This window comes from Silene latifolia, chromosome 3, assembly GCF_048544455.1.
Source record: "Silene latifolia isolate original U9 population chromosome 3, ASM4854445v1, whole genome shotgun sequence".
Classification (NCBI taxonomy): Eukaryota; Viridiplantae; Streptophyta; class Magnoliopsida; order Caryophyllales; family Caryophyllaceae; genus Silene; species Silene latifolia.
Genome location: NC_133528.1, coordinates 30,408,897 through 30,425,957, shown reverse-complemented (window position 1 = coordinate 30,425,957; position 17,061 = coordinate 30,408,897). Strand labels below are relative to the sequence as shown.

At 42.1% G+C, this 17,061-nt stretch overlaps 1 non-coding gene across 1 annotated transcript; it reads left to right on the top strand.

The window, feature by feature from the left end:
- The first annotated feature begins 16,190 nt into the window (after nt 1-16,190).
- On the top strand, nt 16,191-16,297 carry LOC141650859 (small nucleolar RNA R71). Its single transcript, XR_012546871.1, has one exon. It is a non-coding gene; the product is annotated as a small nucleolar RNA R71 (small nucleolar RNA).
- The last annotated feature ends 764 nt before the right edge of the window (nt 16,298-17,061 follow it).

Sequence of the window (17,061 nt, the reverse complement as noted above, 5' to 3'; positions counted from 1 at the left end):
TGTTGCGCCGGTGTCTACAATCCCTAATAGTACGATATTGTCCACTTTGAGTCAAGCCCTCACGGATTTACTCTGATCATGTGCTCCTTCCCAAAAGACCTCATACTATTACATTTTGTGAGACTTATAAAGATGATCTTTCATCTTTTCACCACCGATGTAGGACATGAGTTTGTACCCTAACAATCCTCCCCTTAAACTAATGATCATCATCTTGACTCGGATCTTGTCCTCTTATGGAGAACTCCCCACACCTTGCAACCCCAACTTCTAAACATCCTTAACATCATCAAGTCTTGATCACCTCCCCTTAAACGACACACCATATGTCTCACGAGCTTGTGCTACACTTTTGCGTACCAAACTCCTCTGCATCCAATATATCCTGGACTAGGTCTCAATCCACTGCCTCAGCACGTCACATCGGATCGCTTTTGGACTTATCATGGACCGCTTTTTGTTGCTTCCATTAAGCCTCAACCCACCACATCGGGTCGTTGATCGATGGTTTTCTCTTGATACTTCTGTTTTGAGCCTGTCTCAACACAGTGAGACTCATGTCGCTTCTCGCGGACATATTAGTTCTCCCTCAAGCAATAGGAGTTCCACGCCTTACGGTGTATGCTTTTTTCAAGTCTTGACTCGATGCTTCGTCTTGTGTCTAGCCCAAGTCGATCTTGGGCTCTGATACCACTTGTTGTGCGAAAGCGTGAATATCTCTTGTTGGGTCTCTACTGCACCGGTGTCCATGATCCATAATAGTACGATATTGACCGCTTTGGGCCAAGCCCTAAGGAATTTACTCTTGGGCTCCTTCCCAAAAGACCTTGTACTATTATATTTTGTGGGATTTATAAAGATGATTTTTCATCTTTTCACCACCAATATGGAACATGACTTTGCATCCTAACTAGATTCAAGGCACAAATCCAACACATTTTATATTTCTTTCCTCGGTAGGTCTCTCTTAGAACAACAGTATCTGTTTTAAGATGAAAATATGTCAAATACACTCAAGCATCTTTCCTTTGTCTCATCTACCATACTTGATAGCTTTAAATTTAAGACAAGTTAAAACAAATATTTCTTTCTTAAACAAAAAATTTTGTTATTTCCTTATATGTTGCCTCATGCCCATCCCCATAATCTACCTTGCCCAAACCAATTAATAAAGTTCACCATGTCGTGTCATGTTATGTCAAAAGTGTTGCAAGGGCACCACGTACCTCTTACTAGCTCGGTATCCCACTATGCCTAGTAAAGGCCTGTGTCGCCCTCGGGGTGCTAGCTTGTAAGTTTGGCCAGTATTGATGTCATTGGGGAGGGGCGGCGGTGGTGAATATAAGCTCCCCTGTACTCATATATATACCCAGATCTAGACCTGGTAAAGCTGACCTGACTCGAACGACCTGACCTAAGACCCGAAGGTGATCCGAACTTGTTCGGCCCAAATATGATCTGAAACTCGAATTGACCCGATCTGACTCATACCCGGCTCGAACCTTAATTGATCCAATGTTGACCCGACCCGAGATCACCGGACTCATGAGCTGATCCAAAATGACTTAAAGTAATCCAAAATAACCCAAAACGATAAGTACTAAGTCATATTAATGTTGTATACATCAAAATAAAGTTTCATTCGTTACAATCATCCCTAATAAATAGTTAAATTTGCAAAATGATATTTCTTTGATCAAAATAATACTAGCTTAAGTGTTTTACCCATTAACCCAAAAGCGACCGGCCCAAAATGACTCATACCCGAAAGTGACCCGACAACAGGTAGACCTGGCAAAATTGATCTGACCCAACTCGAATAACCTAACCAGAACCCGACACCGAACTCAAGACTCGAATTAACCAGATTCATAAACAAATTAATAATAATTGACCCAAACTCGGCCTGATTGACCTTTTTGCCAGGTCTAAGTCAACAAGTCACCCGAAATCTGAAATGACCCAACCCGTGTAACACCCCACAACATTTAAAAAGGTCCATTGATAAGCTTAAATGACTAGTTCTTAAAGGGATTCAAAGTACTACTCATATCAACAAAGTGCGCTTTCTTTTCTGGTTATGTAAGTAAAAGAAATCCACAGTTAAGCGTGCTTGGCAAAAAAAAAATTGACTGCTAGGAGTATACTTGACAAAATTGACATAACCGGCTCGTACGGCCGTACCTAACCCGACACCCGAACTCAAGGCCTGACCTTGATTCGAAACCCGAATCGACCCAACGCGAATGTTTATTATTGCAAACTGATTATTATCTATGAATTACTTGCTAATAGTTGACCTGAAATTAAAATAACTTGACTCGGCCCGAACCCGACACGAAACCGACAAACACGAAATTGACCCGACTTGAACTGATCCAACCCGGTTGATCCCTTTGTCAGGTCTTAAGATGGGTGACCTCATGGTAAGTTATAGGTTTATCGCGTACCTATGCAAAGATAATTTCCCTAGGCACAAATTAATGTAGTAATAGGGGTCGAACACAAGGAAACGGGAATTACGTCGTGAATTGCTATGGGTAGATTTTTATCAAGGTCGATTACGATTTGGGTTTGGTTTGATGATTAATGAAAATTGCAATGTAAATAATATGATAAAGGATAGTCTAAAGGGTTCGGGTCACTCATGAAAAAGTAAACATATGAACATGATAAACTTGATACTAATAATCTTGTCAATTGCTTAGACTTAAAGATACCCACCTTACGGCATTAGTATCAACCATAGACCGGGTCCTAGAAAAACTCTCGTCCATGACTAGGTCGTCCTACCACACATGCTTAGTCTAATTCAATTCCGTGCCTCTCGACTTTAGAACGAATGAACAAATTTAATTTACGACTACGGCCGATAATCAAAGATTAAGCGTAACAAAGCAAGCATGTGATGGAAACAATTGATCAATATTATTATGGACTTTATTTAATCATATTATATGTTTGATTTTGCATGGTTCCCCTAGCCTTTAGACTAGAGAATTTAGCTACTCATACTAAGATATAAAATGTAAACTAAATTGTAAGGAATATTGAACATGGTTATATGAATTATATTAATTAGGTGATATAACATACGAAAAGAACAAAGCTAAAGTAAATATGAAATACTTGATTATAATAACTATGTGATAACTAAAGCAATGATGTAAATTGTAAACTTGTAATAAGAAATACCTTATAAAGGAGGACTTGTATGGAAGAACAAACAACTAATAACCAAAAGATTGAATAACAAATGCTTGAGAATCTCTTGAAATACAAAATGTTGAAAGATTAACTAAGGAATGCTTAAACAACTTAAACTTGAAATGAAAACTAATGAGAGAAAACTTATAATGCTTGAGGCTTATTGTAGTAAACTTGGACGTAAAATCGGATGCGTGAAACCTAGGAATACCTCTCCTATTTATAGGAGAGGAGGAGAAAACGTAAGAATCGAATGAGCATGCAACCCCGATCGGGGTCGTGTGTTTCCGGATGATTTCTCTTAATTCCTCTCTTAATTGCTTGAGGAATCCAAAGTTTATTCTTTAATGCACCTTAATCACCCGGATAAATGCCTCATCTATCATCTTTAGAGCCTCCAAAAAGTATCTCATGCATGTTGGAATCCTAAGCTTTCCATCTTGACTTGGACTTTGATCATTGGGCTTTGACTTGATTGTTGGCATCATTTGCATTACACATATTGATCCATAAATTTCTCCATGCAAAACTCAAGCAATCTTCACACACTTAGTCCAATATTTGGCCTTATTTAGTTTAGTGAACTTGGTGTATAAAATGATAGGAAAAAGCCTTCAAATGCTTAGATTCCTACAAAAATATAACAAACACAACCATACACCTAGAACACGAGATTAGCTCAAAAATACACTAATTAAAGTATAATAATCAATATAAACCGAGCTAAAATGAGGGGTAAAAGTGTATATAAAATGAACATATCAAACTCCCCCAAGCTAAACCCTTGCTTGTCCTCAAGCAAGAAACCAAATCCCATCAATTGCTATATCCTAAACAAGCTAAGCATAATGATTTAAAAACTCGAAACAACATGGGCAAGGGATAAAGCAAGACATGGATGAGATTTACACGACGGCGTACCATAGAAAACTTTGAATGAACCTTTAAGCTCTTGCATGATCTTTTGACTTATGGACTCTCACGGGACACTCAAACTCTTTTATATGTGAAAGGACAATTTTTGTAAATGAACACTCAACTATCCTCAACTTATAACAATGTGCCCGCAATCTAATATGGTAAACATGTCAAAACTAGCAAGCAAAGACAATCAAATGTAAGCATGATAAAGAAGCCAAATGGGTAGGAAGAAGACAAATAAACATGGGTAAGAAGGGGGAACAAAAGAATTATGGTAATGTGGGGCTAAGTCAAGCTAGCAACTACCAAAATGCAAGGATGCTCAATCCCAATTCTAACCCAATTTTGCAATTCAAACCATAAGAAATTTCTCCAAAATATATTGAATAATGTTTGAGGATTTCTCATATCTTTTCTTCTTCTTCTCTTTCTTTTTCAATGCATACTTCTTTTTTTTTCATGCTTTTTCTCATTCATTCATTTTTCTTTCTTCATTTTTTTTCATTTTCTTTCATTTTCCAATTTTTTCAATTTTTCCATTTCTTTTTTTTTTTTAGCATTAAGATCAAGCTCACATGATTTCAAACAACCAAACATATCCCAATGAGCACCCAAACACTATCCAATAAAGCTACTAGCTTAATGTGACGATCCGCACACTTGAACCCTTAGATTTATTTTATGCTTATGTAATTTCATTTTCCTTGTACATTTGTAGTAAGTATTTTCTTAGTAGTTTTAGAATAGGTTTCCATAAATAGGTATATCGCTATTCTGAACTAAACTTATAAAATCAATATTTCCTGCTACCAGGATGTAAATATCAAATTTCCCTCTTTAGGGAGTACTAGTGAATGAAAATCTACTTCCTACCTTGTACCTTCGTATTGCTTGTTGTTGCTTTGTTGTGAACGACTCTTTGCCTTCACTTTACTAACAAGCCGTGTTTGTGGGATCGACACTAGGATCCCGACTCACACCCCGAGACCCGAGTATCGTGCTAGTGGGCGATCCCTCACTAGTTCGAAGTTGCTTGTCGCTTGCATCTTGCCTTGAGACGGGCAAGGGTGCGCGCCACGGTCCGGCAAAAGTAGCGGACCGTGACATTTGGTATCAGAGCCCGGTCTTCGGACGGGTTTCTGCACGCCGCATTTGTTCATCGAGATCGAGAAAATGGGCGAAACAATCGAGGACCGAGTGGATGCCTTAGAGGACACAATCGACGTTAAGCTTCCCAAACTCGAGGACATCGTGATGCGGATGGCCGCGAGCCTCGAGGAGTTGCAAAAGACGGTTTGTGACCTTGAGACGAAGGTAGACGGGATGGATACCCGCATCCAAGCGATCAGTGGTGCGATCCCCGACGATCGGGAGGAAGAGATCAATCATCTGCATCGAAAGGTCGAGATGTTAGAGAACACTTGCGCCACGCTCGTGAAAGCGGTGGCCAATGACGGGAAATCGGTGGGGAGCCATAAGGTGAAGGCACCTCCACCTCGTGCCTACGATGGGGCGAGGGATTCGAAAGCGGTCGATAACTTTATCTTCGATATGGAGCAATACTTCCGAGTAAGTGGGCTCGACGAAGACGCGGAAGTTGTCACGGCAAGTATGTATCTAGTCGACGATGCCAAGATGTGGTGGAGGGCTAGGTACAAGGAAATCGATGCGGGCACGATTACGGTAACATCGTGGGCCGACTTCAAGAGGATCTTGAAGGATCACTTCTACCCCGAGAACACGGAGTTTGTTGCTCGGAAGAAGTTGAAGGAAATCAAGCACACCAAATCAATCCGAGAATATGTGAGGGAATTCTCTGCATGCATGCTCGAGATTACCGAAATGTCCGAGACGGATAGGACATTCGAATTCATTGATGGGTTGAAGAGGTGGGCACAACAAGAGGTCATGAGGCGAATCCCAAAACTCGTCTTCGGCCATATCGGCCGCGAGCGCCCGCTCGACTTTCACGGGGCGAGCGAGGCACCAAGAGTTGTGGCACCAACGGGGAATACTGGTGTGTCACAAAGTGGGTACAATGGACAAAGGCCACAAAACAGCGCCATTTCAGTGGGGAACAGTCGGTTCCGCTCACAAGGAAGTCAAGCCCAATCGGCGAGCACTACAAACTCGCCCTCAAGCTCGTCTTCGAAGGCGGGAAACTCTACTGCTTCCACGACGAAGAGACCGTTCGCGTGTTTTGTGTGCAAGGGTCCTCACAAGATGGCCGATTGTCCGAGCAAAGCGGAGTTCAATGCCATGTTCAAGGAGATGCCGAAAGGGGCTCAAGAACGTCTTGATGGGGCGTTGGCCGACTATCACCAAGAGGGTAACGAAGACTCGAGTGATGGTGAAGACCAACCACGGATGGGCTCACTTCAGAGGATCAGCGCGATGGGGAAGTACGAAGCTTCCTCCGCCAAGAAATCCGACGGGCTCATGTACGTGGACATGATGGTGAATGGGAAGCACGCACGAGCTTTGATCGACTCGAGTGCCTCCCACAACTTTGTTACGAAAGAAGAAGCTGATCGGTTGAGGCTAGTTTTGCGGGATGCTAACAGTGCCTGCAAGCTTCGGTCAATGGGAAAATGAGACGCGTCCAAGGAGTGGCTAAGAAGGTCGCGGTCCAAGTGGGTGAGTGGGCGGGGGGGAGCTCGACTTCACCACCGTTCATTGGATGACTTCAAGTTAGTACTCGGGATGCAATTCTTTCAGAAAGCATTGGTGGTATTGAAACCGAGTGACGGATCGATGCTACTAATGGGGTCTATCGTAGTGAAGACGGTAGACAGCGACGAAGACAAGGGGCAGCATCGAATTTCGGCTATGAGGGTGATACCGACGCCGAAACAAGGGATGCGACCTTGGAGAATGCCTAAAGGTTCGGTGGAGCCGAGGGCGAACAAGACCCAGGCTAACTACGATGCTAAGTGGCCTGGGGGACGAAAGAAGAGTCTACCCCCTCACCGAGGAGTAGACGATGAGGGCCAAGATGCCCAAAGAAGTAGGCCTCGTACCATCAGGGGGCCGCGTCGATGTGCTGAGTCGACGTCCTGGTTTGCGGGTCAGTCGACCCAAGAGATAAGGCCTCGTACCATCAGGGGGCCGCGTCGATGTGTTGAATCGACGTCCTGGTTTGCGGGTCAGTCGACCCAAGAGAGAAGGCCTCGTACCATCGGGGGCCGCGCCGAAATGCTGATTCGGCGTCCCCGAGATCTCACATTCCCTTGAATGCGGTCTTTGAAGTGACGAGAGACAAGACGAAGGTCCGTTGGGGCCGATTGGAGAAAGCCCGAGAGAGCACTTTTCAAGCAGCGGCAAAGTGGGCGTTCCCGAGAGACAAGGAGCACGTGGTGAACTTGGAGAACATGACGTTCGGCAGCTTCTATGTCAAGGAACTCCAGCTTATCCTTGAGGGGACGAAGAGGCCAGTCATTGTTTGGGACGAAGCGCACATTCAAGCCGAGTTGTACAAGCTAATCCCCAACACTGCATGGACAGTCAAAGCTCACCGAGGATGTCTCACTGAAGCACCATTCAAGATTTTTTGTGTTGCCGAGGGCGGCAACAGATTAGGTGGGGGAGAGTGTGACGATCCGCACACTTGAACCCTTAGATTTATTTTATGCTTATGTAATTTCATTTTCCTTGTACATTTGTAGTAAGTATTTTCTTAGTAGTTTTAGAATAGGTTTCCATAAATAGGTATATCGCTATTCTGAACTAAACTTGTAAAATCAATGTTTCCTGCTACCAGGATGTAAATATCAAATTTCCCTCTTTAGGGAGTACTAGTGAATGAAAATCTACTTCCTACCTTGTGCCTTCGTATTGCTTGTTGTTGCTTTGTTGTGAACGACTCTTTGCCTTCACTTTACTAACAAGCCGTGTTTGTGGGATCGACACTAGGATCCCGACTCACACCCCGAGACCCGAGTATCGTGCTAGTGGGCGATCCCTCACTAGTTCGAAGTTGCTTGTCGCTTGCATCTTGCCTTGAGACGGGCAAGGGTGCGCGCCACGGTCCGACAAAAGTAGCGGACCGTGACACTTAACAAGGGTAGACAATTTCAATGATGTAGTTAAGGATAAATCTTGTGAAGGGGTCAAAAAGGCTAAAATATCATGTGAATGACTCCAAAATGCTAAAACAAATAAATGCATGCTTACCAAGAAATGACATGAAGACCATACTCGTGCGTTTTGATGTAACACACATTATAAGGAGACACCTACACTCACCTAAGTGAGACCAAATAAAGATGAAATGGCCTTAAAGGAGGTTCTACCTTACCATTTTGTAGCTTGCCAAAAGTCAAGATCAAGCCTATTCGGTTCATTCTTCATCTCCCACCTACTATGTCAAGACATCCCCATGTAGCTAATATCCCATCATTAAAGAATAAATCATTAGCAACAAGCTATTATTAGGATACAAAGAGGAAAGTAGGCAACAAGCAAGCACAAAGCAAAAATTTCTCTCAAAAATTTTCAAATTTTCTACACTACATGCAAACTACACTATATGCAAATGCAATCCCCCCCCCCCCCCAAGCTAAACATCACATTGTCCTCAATGTGCCAACTATCCAAATCACCCAATCAAACCATAAAAAAATGGCTCAAAGCACAAAACAAGGACGAGAGGTTATGTTTAATGGGTTGCAAGATCTAAACTAATATGCAAAGCAATTAAAAACTTACTCAACTTGCTAGCCCCCCCCCCAGCTAGCATGAATTCGGGGGATTTCTTCATCAATCAACTAAGAAAAGGGCCAAAAATTGAACCCCTTCCTCCCTTTCTTCTTCTTCTTTCCACTACCACTTGGTTCTCCTTGTTGGCCACTTCCACTTGAGTCATCCCCTTGAATAGGAGTGACATACTCACCAATATCTTGACCACTACCAAGACCATCACCATAACTACTAATCCCACCATAGCCATCATAGCCACCATAGCCTCCATAGCCTCCTTGCAATGCCTCAACCCCATAATCCGAACCACAAAAGTCCGGGTCGGGTTTATATTGAGCAAATGTACCTGCATCATTGTGAGGAGGGGAAGGGGGAATAGGATATGGAGGAGGAAATCCACCCGGAGGATAAGTATAGAATGAAGGGTGTGGCCCCTCGGGTTGGATAACTCCTTGCCTAGCAAAATGATCATAAATAGGATGTAATGCAAGTCGTTGGTCATCACGAATTTGATTAACACCTAAGTTCATTTCCCGCATCATATTCATCATTTCTACGCTAGATGGTGACTCAATGCTAGAGGTGGAGTGACGTGCTTGGGAGGATTGACCTCCCACACGTCTCTCAACAGTGGTAGTTGACTCACTTCTAAGGGCTAAATGGTAGGTCGGTCTAACAAAGGGATCACTTCCACGACGAGGCTTAGTGTGAATCAAAGCCTTTAATTCTTTCTTTTCCTCGGGTAGACGAATGGAGTCTTGTCTACCTATCTTCCAAATCATGTTGGGATGAGCATCTTTAAACCAATTACAAGAAAGAAAATATTCATATCAAGACCAACTCCCTTAGCCCTAGACTCAAGCAATGGTCTCAAACCGGTAGTCTCTTGGTTAAACCGACACAAATGGTGAGCAATTTTAGTGACCAAACCACCTAAGACAATGCAACTATTCTTGGTGTTAGTTTGTTTGGTCAAGTGAACCGCAAAGTGGTAGGGGATATTGATTCCCCACTTCTCATCACCATTAACATTCAAGAAAGCACCCAAGATTTCTAACTCAATCTTCCTCACCGAGTGAGGTTCATTTCTACCAAAAAAGGTCCATCCCATAAACCTTTGCCAAATCCTTATGTCGGGATAATGAATAAATTGATGTGGTGTATGATCAAAACCCGGAAAAGTCAAGTGAGAAATGGCATCCCAAGTTAAAACGGGGTTATAATCATCGGGTGATTCGGTCGGTAAGTCTTTGTGAGGCAAATCAAAGATAGCGGCGAAATCCGCTAAGTCTAACTTATGATCTTCATTAAATAAGCGAAATGTAACAAAAAGAATGAAACCGGGTTTCCTAAACCTATGAAACTCGAAAGAGCTCAAGAACTCAAGGGTGAGTTCGGGGAAGGTCTTATAATTCATGGTATAACAAGATTTCATGCCAAGATTTTTAAACAAAGCTTTAACATTTTTCTCTATTCCAATATTGTTTAAAGATGCTTGGTTAATGAATTTCGTTGGTTCCATACCTTTGCTTCTCAACATAACCCAATTGTTGTATTGAGCTAGTGAATTGAAGATCATATTTGGAAATTCCGGGTCATGCCATTGTGGGACTTCCTCCATTTGGACATCCGCCGCTGCATTTGAAGGCTCCGCCTCACCTCTCCTTCTCTTAGAAGCACCTTGTGAAGGAGCTTTTCTTGGTGCCATATTTCTGAAATTTTAAGACAAAATTCATCTTAAGGCAAACTAAAATTCATCCTAATAGGCATAATAGTATGAATTTGTGAACTAATTCACACTACAAACATGTAATAATCATTCTACAACCAATTTCTAGTACCATAAAGCACAAAATCGAATTCCCCCAAATTGATTTAGGGTTTGCATAATCCAATTAATTGATTGCAATAGAAGAATTTAAAGAGAAAAGAGAAGAGATCTTACCAAGTTGATGTTAATGGATGAATAAAGCTTGCAAATCAATGAAGAACTTGAAGTTTCCTTGTGATTTTAGGTAGAAAAATGAAGAAAATGATGGAGAAAGGGATGAGGGAGTACCGTTGGGTTTGCTGAGATATGATAGAATCTTTCTTTTTTTTACATACCCGTCAATTAGCAAAAAAGAGCTACAGGACCACGACCCCGATCGGGGCCACCAACCCTGATCGGGGTTGACTGCAATTTCGCGTTTTGACTTCCTCGCCTATGGGGGTGATTCGTTTTTCTTTTTTCGAAAACCACGTCCCCGAACGGGGTTTTTGCATGGGGTTGCGTGTCAAATGCACTCCATTTTCTCCTTTCTTCATTTTCACCTAGAAATCACAAAAGAAACATCGTCAAGTTGAGTATTTTATTACTAATCTACGAAACACAATTAAATTGCAGAAAATTAAAAAAGAAAATAAACAAAAGCAATAAAAAGCTTGGGTTGCCTCCCAAGAAGCGCTGGTTTAACTTCCCGCACGACGAAAAAGCTTGAGCGGTTTAAGATTTCTTTGGTACAGGTTGAACGGTCATTTCCTCTATCACACCAACGATCACATTCTCATAGTAGAGCTTCAAACGATGACCGTTTGCTTTGAATTTTTCGCCCTTGGTGGTCATCACTTCAACGGAACTGAACTTGTTGACATTTGTGACGGTATATGGGCCGGTCCACCGTGATCGTAACTTTCCCGGAAATAGCTTGTATCGGGAATTGAATAGAAAGACCTTATCACCAATTTGAAATTCTTTGTTTAAGATCTTCTTATCATGCCATCTCTTTGTTCTCTCCTTGTAGAGACGGGAGCTCTCATAAGCTTGCAAGCGGAATTCATCGAGTTCATTGAGTTGCAACAACCGCTTCTCTCCACTTAACTTCGGGTCCATGTTAAGCTCTTTAATTGCCCAAAAAGCCTTTTGTTCCATCTCAACGGGAAGATGGCACGCCTTTCCATAGACTAACCTATATGGTGAAGTACCAATAGATGTCTTAAACGCGGTACGGTAGGCTCATAAGGTATCATCGAGCTTCATACTCCAATCCTTTCGTGATTTGGCAACAACTTTCTCAAGTATTGACTTGATCTCACGGTTGGAAATCTCTACTTGGCCACTAGTTTGTGGATGATAAGCCAAGCCTCTTCTATGATAGACTCCATATTTTTCCAACAAAGCATCAAGTTGTTTCTCACCGAAGTGAGTACCACGATCACTAATGATTGCTCTTGGAACACCAAACCTCGGGAATATGATCTTCTTGAATAATTTAATCACGTTGCGAGCATCATTGGTAGGAGTAGCAATTGCCTCTACTCATTTAGAGACATAATCAACGGCAACCAAAATATACCGATTCCCTTTTGAGGAAGGAAACGGTCCTTGATAATCTATGCCCCAAACATCGAACACCTCTACTTCCAAGATTCCATTGAGAGGCATCTCGTGTCTTCTTGATATGGAACCCGTCCTTTGGCAAGCATCCCAAGCCATCACGAAATTTTTGGCATCTTAAAACATAGTTGGCCAATAGAAGCCGGATTGCAACACCTTCGCAACGGTCTTGGATGGTCCATGATGACCACCATAAGGAGAAGAATGGCATCCTTCTAGCACCCCTTTCACATCCCATTATGGGATACATCTCCGGAATAGCCCATCGGAGCAATATTTGAACAAATGTGGATCATCCCATAGGAAGAACTTGACATCATGTAAGAACTTCTTCCTTTGTTGATATGAAAGGTTGGGTGACAATTCTCTTCCAACTAGGTAGTTGGCTATGTCGGCATACCAAGGAGTATTGGCTTCCAACATCATTAGAACATCGTCGGCGAAGGAATCATCAATAGGTAACTCAATACCTCCATCTTTGAACTTCAAACGGGATAAGTGATCGGCAACAACATTTTCGGCCCCCTTCTTGTCTTTAATCTCAAGATCAAATTCTTGCAAAAGCAAGATCCATCTTATCAACCTTGGCTTAGCTTCTTGTTTGGCTAGGAGATGCTTCAATGCGGCATGATCGGTATGAACAATGACTTTGGAACCAATCAAGTAAGAGCGGAATTTTTCTAAGGCATAGACAATGGCAAGTAGCTCTTTCTCCGTCGTGGCATAGTTGATTTGAGCCGCATCTAAGGTTTTGCTAGCGTAGTAGATAGCATGGAGAACCTTGTTCTTTCTTTGTCCTAGCACGGCACCTACCGCATAGTCACTTGCAACACACATGAGCTCGAATGGCAAGTTTCAATCCGGTGATTAGATTATAGGTGCGGAAATCAAAGCCTTCTTGATCCTATTAAAAGACTCAAGACAATCATTAGTAAACACAAAGGGAGCATTTTTTAAAAGAAGCTCCTTAAGGGGTTTGGCAATCTTAGAAAAATCTTTAATAAAACGGCGATAGAAACCCGCATGGCCTAAGAAACTCCTTACACTCTTCACATTTACCGGTGGGGGTAGTTGCTCAATAACTTGGACCTTAGCACGGTCCACTTCAATTCCTCTCTCCGAAACAATATGACCAAGCACCACTCTTTCATTCACCATGAAGTGGCACTTTTCCCAATTTAACACCAAATCAACTTCTTCACAACGCTTCAAAACTTTGGACAAGTTAGTCAAACAAGCATCAAAAGAAGAACCATATACACTAAAATCATCCATAAACACCTCCATGATAGACTCAATGTAGTCAGAAAAGATGCTTATCATGCAACGTTGGAAAGTGGCGGGGGCATTACAAAGACCAAAAGGCATCCTACAGTAGGCAATTGTACCATAGGGACATGTAAACGTGGTCTTCTCTTGGTCATCCGGGTGAATGGGTATTTAAAAGAACCCGGAATAGCCATTTAGGTAGCAAAAGTATTTGTGACATGCCAACCTTTCCAAAATTTGGTCAATAAAAGGTAATGGGTAGTGGTCTTTCTTGGTGGCTAGATTTAGCCTCCTATAGTCAATGCACATTCTCCAACCCGTCACAATTCTAGTTGGAATTAACTCATTTTTATCATTTTTTACTACGGTGGTTCCTCCTTTCTTAGGAACCACTTGGACCGGACTCACCCATTTAGAATCGGAAATCGCATAGATAATTCCCGCATCTAACAATTTAAGCACTTCCTTTTTTACTACTTCTTGCATGTTAGGATTTAGTCGTCTTTGACCTTGGACACATGATTTATGATCTTCCTCAAGATTGATTCGGTGCATGCAAAATTCGAGACTTATGTCTTTTAAATCGTCAAGTTTATAACCAATGGCTTTCTTGTGAGACCTCAAGACATGAAGCAATTTAGCCAATTGAATCTCATCTAATTTAGCACTAACGATTACCGGACACATCCCCTCATTATCAAGAAAAGCATACCTCAAATTGGAAGGAAGGGGCTTAAGCTCGGGTTTTTGTACCTCAACATCTTGAGGTGTAGCAACCAAGCCTATAAAGTGTGAGCTCTCCTCCAATGATAGCTCCTCTCCATCCAATTCTTTCTCCAAAGCATCAATCTCCTCATTTCCTATCTCATCATTACCTGCAAATGATTCTAAAAGCAAGAGTGCCTCCAAGGGATCTTTAGACAAAGATCGAGGTGTAGAGTCTTCTATAACAATGTCAACAACATCCAAAATGTCAATAGAATAACAAGACTCTTCTATCATAGGACTCTTCATAGCACTATTCAAGTTATATGTGACCTTATCGTCACCCACTTCCAATGTAATTTTACCGTTCTTGCCATCAATCAACCCACCCGCGGTGTGTAAAAATGGTCTTCCCAAAGTGATTGGGATTTGGGCATCTTCGGCCATGTCAAGAACAATAAAATCAACCGGAATGAAAAACTTACCAACTTTAACGGGAACATCCTCCAAAACTCCCAAAGGGCATTTTATAGAACGGTCCGCCATTTGCAATGTGACACTAGTGCATTTTAAGACTCCCATATTAAGCTTAGCACAAATAGAGTAAGGTATTACACTCACACTTGCACCTAAATCGCATAAAGCTTTATCAATTTGGTAGGTGCCAATTGTGCATGGAATAGAAAAGCTACCGGGATCTTTTAACTTAGGAGGGGACTTGTTTTGCAAAAAAGCACTCACCTCGGCGGTGAGATCTATTGTTTCAACCTCATCAAAAGTCCTCTTCTTAGTTAAAATGTCTTTCATGAACTTAGTGTAAGATGGAATTTGAGTGATTAATTCGGTAAAAGGAACGGTTACCTGTAGATTCTTCACAACTTCTATGAATTTACCGAATTGGGAATTCTTTTGATGCGTTGCCAATCTATGAGGAAATGGCACTTTGACTTTTTCCGGGATCTTTGCTTCAACATCTTTCTTTGGAGGAGCATCCTCCACTTCCTTGACTTTCTCAACAACAACAAGTGGGTCATCCACTTTCTTGGGAATTTCTTCAATTTCCTTATCATTTGGAGAGACCTCCAACTCAACAAGTACCTCCTCATCATCTTTGGGCATGGATGGCCCATCATATTTCGTACCACTTCTTAAGTAGATAGCATTAAGGGTAGAATGTGGTTGCTCACCTTGAGGGGGTAGTTGACCCGATTTCCTTGAAGAGCTAGATGAGGCCAATTGAGCCATTTGTTGCTCCAACATTTTGATTGCGGCATTTTGAGCTTGCTCATTCTTTTGGATTTGAGTCAACAATTCCTTTTGCATACGGATTATCAAGCCCTCAAGCTTACCTCCCTCTTGGTTATTTTGTTGGGCATTTTGTTGTGGAGGTTGAGTTTGTTGGAAATTGTTTTGTGGGGGCCTTTGTTGATTTTGATACTCCGGTGGAGGGATATATTTTTGTTGTTGAGGGACATAGGCATTTTGTTATGGTGGGGGTTGTGGTTGAGGATTTAGCACATTGTTGCTTCTATAAGACATATTCGGGTGAAATCTTGAATTTGGGTTATATGTGTTTGAGAATGTACCCGGTGGATAAGCATTTTGTGCATTTTGTCTTAAGGCTAAAAAGGCATTTATCTCTTCAATGGGAGCTTGGCAATGAGCGGCATAGTGACCCGCACCTCCGCAACCTTCACACACAACGATTTGGCTCGTTGAAGACATGACATTGACTTGTTGAATGGAATCTCTAGCATCCCTTTTCGCCAATTGTTGTTGGAGCAAAGCAATTTGAGCTAGCAAAACAGAGTTGTTAGAGGATTCTTCTTTACCTTTAGATGGCACAACTCGGGAATTGACATATTGGGCATCATGGACCGCCATAGATTCGATCGTGGCATGAGCAAGGTCGGTGTCAATTTGATCAAACTGCCCATTGTTGGCGGAATCAAGAATCCTTCGGAACTCGGCACAACATCCATTATAGAATGTTATTGCTAGAAACCAATCATCTAGCCCATGATGTGGGCATTGCCTTTGAAGCTCTTTGTACCTCTCCCAAGCCTCATATAAGCTCTCAAGAGCTTGTTGACGGAATCCGGTGATTTGGCTCCTCAAAGTTTGAGTTTTCTCCGGTGGAAAAAACTTTTGATAGAAAGCAAGAGCCATAGTCTCCCAATTGGTGATTCCCATTGCGGTGCGGTCAAGGCTATTGATCCAAAGCTTAGCCTTGTCCTTCAAAGAGAAAGGGAAAAGTATTTCCCTAATTTGGGCTTGAGTGACGCCCGTTTGACGGATCATGGAGCAATAGTCACAAAAGTTTTGCACATGCAAATTGGGATCCTCCAAAGGACTTCCCCCAAATTTCTTCCTCTCCACAAGGCTAATGAAATCCGGTTTGATCTCGAAGTCCGGCGCGGTGATTTGAGTGGTTGTGATTCCGGCCGGAAGCATGGCCGCGGTGGGCTTTGAGTGATTGGATAGTTTCACCATCTTTTTGGTAGTAGATGGTGATGGTGGTGGAGATGATGAACTTGAAACCTCCTCCTCTTCAAGGGCTTCTAGATCGTCTAAGTAAGACTTTCTAGCACTTTCAACTTGTACGGGAGAAGTGGCTTCTTTCACTTCCCTCCAAAAACGTCGTCTTCTCCTAAATGTTTTCTCGGGATCGGAATCCGGTGAAAGCAATTCTCCACTACGAGAGGACCTTGGCATAAGACAACAATTTCTAGAGAAGTGATAAGTAACGGTCTTGAGGAACAAGTGTTCCCCAAGACAAAGGAAAACAAGATAAAAATCGACAATTCAAAAAGCAATAAAACCGTTTCCCCGGCAACGGCGCCAAAATTTGATAGGTTTATCGCGTACCTATGCAAAGATAATTT